The sequence below is a fragment of the Ictidomys tridecemlineatus genome, unplaced genomic scaffold (assembly GCF_052094955.1).
Source record: "Ictidomys tridecemlineatus isolate mIctTri1 unplaced genomic scaffold, mIctTri1.hap1 Scaffold_722, whole genome shotgun sequence".
In the NCBI taxonomy this organism is placed as follows: domain Eukaryota; kingdom Metazoa; phylum Chordata; class Mammalia; order Rodentia; family Sciuridae; genus Ictidomys; species Ictidomys tridecemlineatus.
The window spans coordinates 21,025-29,894 of NW_027525192.1; the positions used below are offsets into that span (position 1 = coordinate 21,025).

The window sequence follows — 8,870 nt, forward strand, 5'->3', positions numbered from 1 at the left end:
TGGAGTTTGGGGCCTACTTTCTCTTCTAGTAGGCGCAGACACCTGCTTTTTGATATAAAAGGTTATGTGCTCTGTTTCTTTTTCTTAACTCAAGTTCAGTGTGACTATAAGCATATGAATTCAATATTATCATGCTGAAGTTCAAACCTTAAGATTTATTATCCTTATGAGGTTGTTAGGGCAACCATGTGTTATGCTTGTAAATAGAATATAATTATTTTTTTTCACTTCAAAACTATTTATTGGTTTTCCAAACATAGTACTCTGGTGGATTAAGAGCCCCTAATAAAATCAATTCAGTTAGACAGCTATTGGATTTAGAAGAGTTGGTAGACATTTATTCTTCTGATTTTTCTAACTAGTAATGGATGTTTATAGTTTTATAGATATAATTATTTCCTTCTACAAAATGTTTGCCAAAAATCTCTAGGATAATTAGATAAAGAGGACTATATTACAGTTATAATAATATCATGTGAGGAAATATAAAATTTTATATTGCTTCTATTGAAAAATATTCTATAAAATATCAGAATATGAAAAATTATCAAAAATAGTATAAACTTCTGTGGGTCCAGAACCCAATTTAAGAGAGACAACATTACCCAATATAGTTGAAACCCTATACATACAGTATGCCTGAGATATTTGGTGTTCTGGATTTGATGTTTATAATTCTCATTTATAGTCAAATGAAAAGCTTTCAACCCCTATAACAAAGTACTTCTGTATCATTTTAACTGGAACTGAAATTGTGGAGTGAAATAAAAACCTGAGAGATTTCATTATTTTTTCTTTTGACACAAGACAAAATCAAAAAGAGCCTATTTCTATTTTATTTTTCCCTTCTCTGCCCAGGACTACTCCAAATTTCTTTTTAGGGTGTTTTACTCTGTCCCTCTTCCTAGTACTGAACCTGTTCAGTACTGTTATTATTTTGTGCATTACTCTCTTATACCCTGTTAGAAAGACTATTAAATTGCATTGGTCTATGAAAAGAAAATTGTTATTTATATATAAACATTGATCTAAGTTCTTTATTTTTATTTAAGGTAGTTGAATTTTCACCATTTGCAATAAAACCTGTTTCCTGATTCAGGTTTTAACAAATTCTCATCACCTTCTAAAATAACCTTGTTCTTTAGTGTAAATCATGAGATATTTTAAGTTAGCATCATTATCATTATGAGAAATGAAAAAAATAGGGAGTTCATGGAAGCGTCTCAGGAAATAAGCCACAATGCAGCCTGCTAGGCTTCCCCCATCTGCAGTTGCTCTAAGCCTCGCCTTCCTTGTTCTTCATGTGTCTCTGAAGAAAGTCATATCTTTCTCCACCACTGCCACAAATTCTGGGTTTTTTTTGTTTTTTGTTTTTTGGGTGTTTTACATTATTACTGGAGTTTGAGAGAGACCCCTGCTAGGTTTATGTAGCTTTAACTTAGAGGATTCAGATATAAGACATCCAAACAAGCAACCATCTTTATGACTTTTCTGTGGGTGTACATGCTGGTACTTCCAAAAGGTGATCAATGTAAGGTGCTTGTGAAGTTAGCTGAGTTTTTAGGTCTTACAAGGAAATCATGTACATCCCATCTGTTAGTTCAATTACCATTAATAATGTCCTTTGTTACTTGTTCATTGTAAAACATGTTGTTATCCTTAAATTTTTTTTTAAATGGACATATTAGCCTTGTGTTTATTTAGATGAAAAAGTGAATTCATACATGGCCCCATGTTGGAAAATCTGAGTTCACATTATAAACGTTCTTCCCTTTGTAAGTTTTTGGGACTCTGCTTTCCAGTTAAAAATATTGGAAGGCAATGATAAAGAAATTATTTCTGTTCTGTAATTTTCTAATAGCCTTGTTTAAATGACTCATCTTTATTGCTGCAGCCGGACTGCAGCACTATACAAGTGAAGAAGCTTTCTATAAATGTAAATCCAATTCTTGTTCTAGGTAAATCCCTTAAGTATAAAGTATGTTGGCTGGGTACTGTGGCACATGCCTGAAATTCCAGAAACTTCAGAAGATTGAGGCAGGAGGATCACAAGTTCTAGATCATCCTCAACAACTTAGTGAGACCCTAAGAAATGTAGTGAGATGCTGTCTCAAAAAAATTAAAGGGGCTAACGATGAGCTCAGTGGTAGATAAAGCGCCTGTGGTTTTAATCCCCAGTACCAAAGGAAAAAAAAAGGAAAGAAAGAAAGTATGTGTTACCTTACATTACACAGGTATGCTGTTATTAAATTCTGGACCCTTATTTATAAGGATATATATATACCCTACAGAAGACTGTCATATGACTGTCTTCAGAAACTATTGAATGGCTTCACCTTGCTCGATCTCCTCCAAAATCTTTACTTTTTTTTTAATCAGTTTGTGTCCATTTTGTCTGTTGTCTTAGAATTGCTTAGTGTTTTTTTCCTACTTATTTCTCTGAAGTTATAATAACCATGATTACTTTTATCCTAGAATAAAAATTTTAACCAGGTGTACACATGTATAAACATTGTTTTCTAAGGAATGATAGTACCATGTCATGAAAGACTCAAGTGATTGAAGTAAGATTTACTTTTTAATTTTTTTTACAACAACAATAAAAACAACAACACCTTGAGTCAGAGATTGGAACAGAGTAATGGAAAACAAAGAGATGGTGTTAATCTGATATCCACAAGTTTACATGTAATCAGATAGTTTCTCTATGACCAACGCCCTTAATGGAAAATGTTCTCCCCTCTCTGGTTTCATTAAAGTGGCTAATAGACCCTGCTGAACTTTTAGTACAAGATGTAAACTAGAAAATAGTTATATAAGAACATGATTCATAGATTAGGAATCATGTTTTTTGTTAAGGTGCTCTAGCACATTAAGAAATTAGATTAACTCACTATTAATTTCTTTACTTATGGCACATATAACAAAAACGTTAATTCTAGCTCAGCAAATGAGCTACAGACTAAAGGACAAAAGAAATGCAATTGGATATTTCAGTTTTACTCCTAGAGAGAACACTTTGATCAATAGTAAATTTCTAATTTCACAACTATGCTGACAGGCCTGTAGTGTATATTACTTTACTATACATTATTTAATCAGATAAATAGAATTTTGACTCTTTTTTCATTTCTAGAGCTGAAACCCAGGTAGGGCCATGCACATTCTAGGCAAGCTCTGTACCACTGAGCTATATCCCTGGCCGGTTTTTTAGAGACAGGGTCTTGCTAATTTGCCCAGGTTGGCATCAAACTTGCAATTCTCCTGCTTCATCCTCCCCATTAGCTGGGATTACAGGCATATGCCACCACATCCAGTTACCCATGGATTTTTTAAAAATACAATTATAAGGATTTTTTTTTAAAAAAATCTTAACAATTATACTCTATTGAAAATAGGATGTGTTCTAAGAATCTTGTCAGTTCCTTATAAGACATTAGATCTGTCAAAACGTTCAAAGTTGATATTTTGTCTTCTGAAATGTATTATTGTACAGGCACCTTGGCACAGACCTGTAATCCCAGCAGCTCCAGAGGCTGAGACAGGAGAATCTTGAGTTCAAACACAGCCTCAGCAATAGCAAGGTGCTAAGCAACTCAGCGAGACCCTGTCTCTAAATAAAATACAAAAATGGGCTGAGGATGTGGCTCAGTGTTCAAGTGCCTCTGAATTCAATCCTTGGCAAGTCATTCCCCCCGCCAAATAAAATCAGTCCCTATGAAATAAGTAGACTTCATTTCACTAATGGATCATGATATGTAAGTGGGGGGAAATGTGACTAGTGTCAGTGAGTGACTTTTGATATGGAGCACACAGGTAGCTTTTCTTTTAATTTATTTTTTTCTAATTTGTTATATATGATGGCAGAATGCAATTCATTTTATATTACACATATAGAGCACAATTTTTCAAGTCTCTGATTGTACACAAATTATTTTCACACCATTCGTGTCTTCACAAATGAACTTAGGGTAATGATGTCTAACTCATTCCAGAGTCTTTCCTACCCCCATACCCACTTCCGTCCTCTTCTTCCCCTTTCCTATCTAAAGTTTCTCCATTCCTCCCATGCTCCCCACCCATCACCACTATGAGTCAGTATCCTATATCAAAGAAAATACTTGGCCTTTGGTTTTTAGGGATTGGCTTACTTCACTTAACATTATATTCTCCAACTCCGTTTATTTGCCATGATTTTATTCCCTTTTATTGCTGAGTCATATTCCATTGTGCATATATACCAAAATTTCCCTACACATTCAACTACTGAAGGTCATCTGGGTCGGCTCCACAATTTAGCTATTGTGAATTGTGCTTAGATAGTTTGAAGAGCTTGCTAAAGCTATGGAATGATGAGGGGATGATGAGGGGATTCCATTAGATTCTTTAATAGATTGATAACATCCCTTTGAAATAATAAAAGTTAAATGGTATAAAGCTATTTACAGTCAGAACACTATATAATACCTACTTATTATATTATCAACTTTATTTGTATTATCTCATTTAATCTTTACAACAGTGTTTTTAGATTGGTCAAATTATACCCCAGTATTATAGTTAAGGGAATTAATGTTCAGTGGGAGGAAATGCTTTTTTTTATTCACCAACATTATAACAATAAATAAAATCTTAATACAGAAAGTTTGACTACAAAATTAATTTTAAGCTTGCAAAATCCAGTAAGATAATTTATTTCTTTTCTTTGTTCCAACAAAAAGATTTCTTCATGACCTTCTCTGTGCCATGCACCATGAACATAAAAGTAACTGACTGCTCTGATAGCATTCATTGTAAAGAGAAGGATAAACAGAAGTCAGGGTTGAAGGGCATTCCAAAACTAACAGAAGAGGCAGAAAAACATACTCAGTTACACATTGACTATGAAAATAAGGTAATTCCTTTCTTCAGAATTTTTCTTACAGAAGAAATCTGTAAGTTTATCAATAGAAGAAAAAACCATGCTGGATTTGATGCCTTCCAACTCTACTCTAGGTATCAGCCACAGTTTTCCTACTGTGAAATATTTGGTTTGGAGTGGTACACTATCATCGGGTCACCTGGTAGGTCTCTGGCCTCATGTACATTCTCTTGAAAGTCAACATTTTAACTCTAGAGTTGCTGTTCATAGTAAGGAGATTAATAATTGCTCTTAGTTGTAGCCTATATGAAAATCTACACAGTCAGCTGCTGCTGTAGTCATGTCCTGGTTATATGAAAAGGACTCAGGTGATGAAGGGCTGTGATTCATTGCTACTAAACAATTTCAGTAAAGTTCAAGGTCTTTAGGTCTAAGTGTAACTCATGAAACTTACCTCTTACCTGTCAGCTTCTCTGACAATGTAAATAAAAATTTAGAATCACAGCAAATACAGAACTCTGCACAGAATCACCTTATTATAAAAGGCAATTACTTATTATAGTAGGCAACAGAACTCAACCTACAAGGTAAAAGCTTACTTTCCTTTTGTAATTTCACACAAATTTTGATAGAAACACCTTTGCAGCAGAATCGTGCCTAACACATTATTATTATTATTATTATTATTATTATTATTATTATTATTATTATTGTTATATGAATACAATGAATGTAGGTAAAGAAACTAAGAGTAACTGATTGTTAGTGTTATCTGCTAAAATGTTTGATATGATATGAAAGTACTTAGATTTTAAGATAATGTCAAACTAATTATAAAAGCAAAGTTAATATGGGAAGTTACAACTGATTTCAACTATTCTAAATGTTCTTCTTGAGTGTTCTTTACAGTCAGTTAAAAGCCATATGGGAAATTATGTCTACTTGATTTCTAGTCCTTTCATAACCTTTGTCTAATTTTGAGCCCAAATTTATATACCATACTTTGCTTTTTGGAAATTTAGTTACTGCTGAAAATTAATTAATTAATCTTTAGAGAACAAGACGTGTCACCATTCAAAAATTTCCAATAAACTCTGAAAAGAATTCCAAAAGAAGGGCCTTGCAACATGACTACAAAGTGTTGGGTGCCTGAGGCAGATTTCCGGAGCCAGCCTATTCCGCCCCCCCCCATAGGGTTCATATACAACTCAATCAATCCAGCACCACAACTATTATATACAGCTTAACTCAAATCATCATCTCAATGGTTCGCTGGCAGCACCTTTCAACCATTCCCTCTGGCAATATGCTAGGCATCATTCTGACTTTGGCTGTGGCTCTCAATAGGTTCCAAAAAAATTGTGCTGTTTTAAGTCACTACCTTTGTGCTAATTTGTTACATGGGGATTGAAAACTGACAGTTACTGGCATTCTTCATTAAATGTGGGGAAAATTGAATCCAATGGGGGAATTCCTCTACGTTAAGTCCCCGGGCCCAGGAAGATCCCACCTGGATTATCTCTGCCCTCTGGGAGCTTCACTGTGTCTTCTTGCTTCTGCATGGAAGGGAGCTTGTGTTAGTAGCTGCGTGGCTTGCCCAGCCCCCTCCTGCCAGAGATCTGGATAGTTCTGAGCATCTTTCCTGTCCTGAGGTCTGTCCCTGTCCGTTCCCATGGGCCGCTCTCCTGCTGATGAGACAGCCCAGTCCCTTGTGGGCCCCTGTGGATGCTTCATGAGACAGAACATGTGCTCACATCTTGCTGAGGTCATTCGTTTTCCATTTGCAGCTTCTTCTGGGGTGGCTGAAGTATCATTCCAAGAAGCTCCCTGGTGGCTCTCTGAAAGGACTGAGGAGACCTACAGGCATAACTTGAACCCCTGGTGTTGAGTGCTGGGACCTTTCCATCTTCCTGAGATTGCAGTAAAGGCCTGTACTGCTCCACCCCTTCAGCTCTTTGTGCTAACCTCCAGAGCAGCTATCTCTTATTTTTCGCACCTTTTGACATCTGTAGAGGATGAGGATTTCCCACATTGACAGCTCTTTCCTCAATTTCTCCCTCTCTCTCCCCACCCCAAAATTTTACTATAAATATAAAGAAGAAAACAGTTTTCACTTCAATACTTTGCTTAGACATCTCCTCAACCCAACTTGTAAAGTCACCAGTGACAGGTCCTACCTCCTAAAGGACTGCAGGGAACCATTTTCCTAAGCTTCTGGGCATGGTGGAACAAGGGTCTCCCTTCGTGCTGTTCCAATAACATGAGGCTTTCTTTTTTCTGAGCACTCCCTTGCAGTCCTTTTAGGGTCCATAGTTATAGCAGTCTTTAAAGCAATCAAGGCTTTTAAAATTATTATTATTCTCCTCAAAATTCCAGCAGGCTTAGTTTACCACCAGATTCCAAAACACTTTGCACATATTTGAGGTTTTGTTATGGTAGCATGGCCGGTACCATACCTATTATCACAAACTTAGAAACTAAAAAAGGACTCACTCCTTACCTCCCAGTTTCTGTGCACCAGACGTCTAGCTGGACTCAACTGGGTTCCCAGCTCAAGGAGTTACAGCAGGAACAACTGAGGTCCCACTGGCCTGTTTCCCTCAGGAACATCAGGTCCTCTTCCAGGCCCATTCTTGGGACTGGCGAAATATAGTTCCTTCAGTTGCAGACTAAGGTTCCCGTGTCCTCCTGGGTATTTGGGCAGCAGTCACTCTTGGCTCCTTGCAGCCATTCTCCAATCCCTACTTATGGTCCTCTCCATCTTCAAAGGCCAGCAACAGCAGGGCAAAATACAGTTGAACAAAGATTTTCCCAGACAGTCACCCCCAAGTTGGGTTTAGTTCTATAACCTTGCTTCAACTGGAACTTTATTTCATTTTCTTTCGTGTGTGATAAATGAGTTCCTGATATAACCCCCTACCATGAACTTTACCATGACGGTCCCTGCTCCCATCTGAGCATACTTTGATTATGCTATTTCTCTCTACAGGTTCCCGTGTGGCATCCAATGGCAGCACCTTGATTCTCCTGAACTTCAGGAACTGTGCCAGGTTTTTTTTTATGTAACTTGTGTACATATCCAAAAGTCCTGTTTTTTTCTCATCCATCACAAATTGCAGACTGAAGTGCTAGGCACTTATGTAATTGGAATTTCTAAATTCTTCCAGAAGCAAATAATGAATGCACATAAAAATAAAAGTAATAAAATGTTCTTCATTGATTTCACTTTAAAGTTAGCCCAATTAAACTAACAACAGGGATTATAAAATCAGTTCACTTCAAAAATTCTATCAAATAAGAAATGTATCTTGAGAAGATTTAACTGATGCCAATTATTAAGTTACAGTAATTATTAAATTATCTTTGCAAAATGCTCATATGCTTCAACATATTTTTAAAGCACATAAATTAAGCAAAAATAATATCTGCTTTCTTCTTTGAGGGAAGCTCCTTCTACCCATGATTGCAGAAGATTAAAAACTATTTGCTTTTAACCTCCTTAGATTAAAAGAATGTAATCAGAGACAGAATGACAAATTGATTAAAATAAAAAGCTTTTTATAAAACTTGAAAAGTACTATCATCTTGTTATGTATTCTTTCATATGAGTAATGTTCCATTTGAGGTCAAACAAAATATTTTCCAAAAGTTGAACTACTATATATCAAGTTTCTCAGCCTTAACTTCTGTAAAAATCATGTTATATTGAATAAAAATGCAATTTTTAATAAATACAGAATCTAACACTGAAAAAGGTACAGATGGACAATTGTTTTTATCTTGTGGTTTTCCTGTTTATTTATGTTAAACAATATGTAGAATTAAATCCATAAAAATGGAAGCTGTTTGAATCAGACCATCCTGATTCTAAGGTAACACAGAAGATCAGCTTTCTTTAAAATGGACAGAGAACTGGTATATGTGTGCTTTTGGTTTTTCTCTGGTGGAGAATTAATATGAAATATCAAGTTTTCAAAGGTTTCCATTTGTGGTCTTTAAAAAACATAGC

General features: G+C 35.7%; 1 long non-coding RNA gene across 3 annotated transcripts in view; it reads left to right on the top strand.

Annotated features, from left to right (window-relative positions):
* The window catches only part of LOC144374490 (uncharacterized), a 28,411-nt gene extending 19,976 nt beyond the window's left edge, over positions 1 to 8,435 (top strand). For all 3 annotated transcript variants that reach the window (XR_013433868.1, XR_013433866.1, XR_013433867.1), the window contains one exon: positions 7,851 to 8,435. This is a non-coding gene — a long non-coding RNA (uncharacterized LOC144374490). The remainder of the gene's footprint in view (positions 1 to 7,850) is intronic.
* Positions 8,436 to 8,870: the final 435 nt, after the last annotated feature.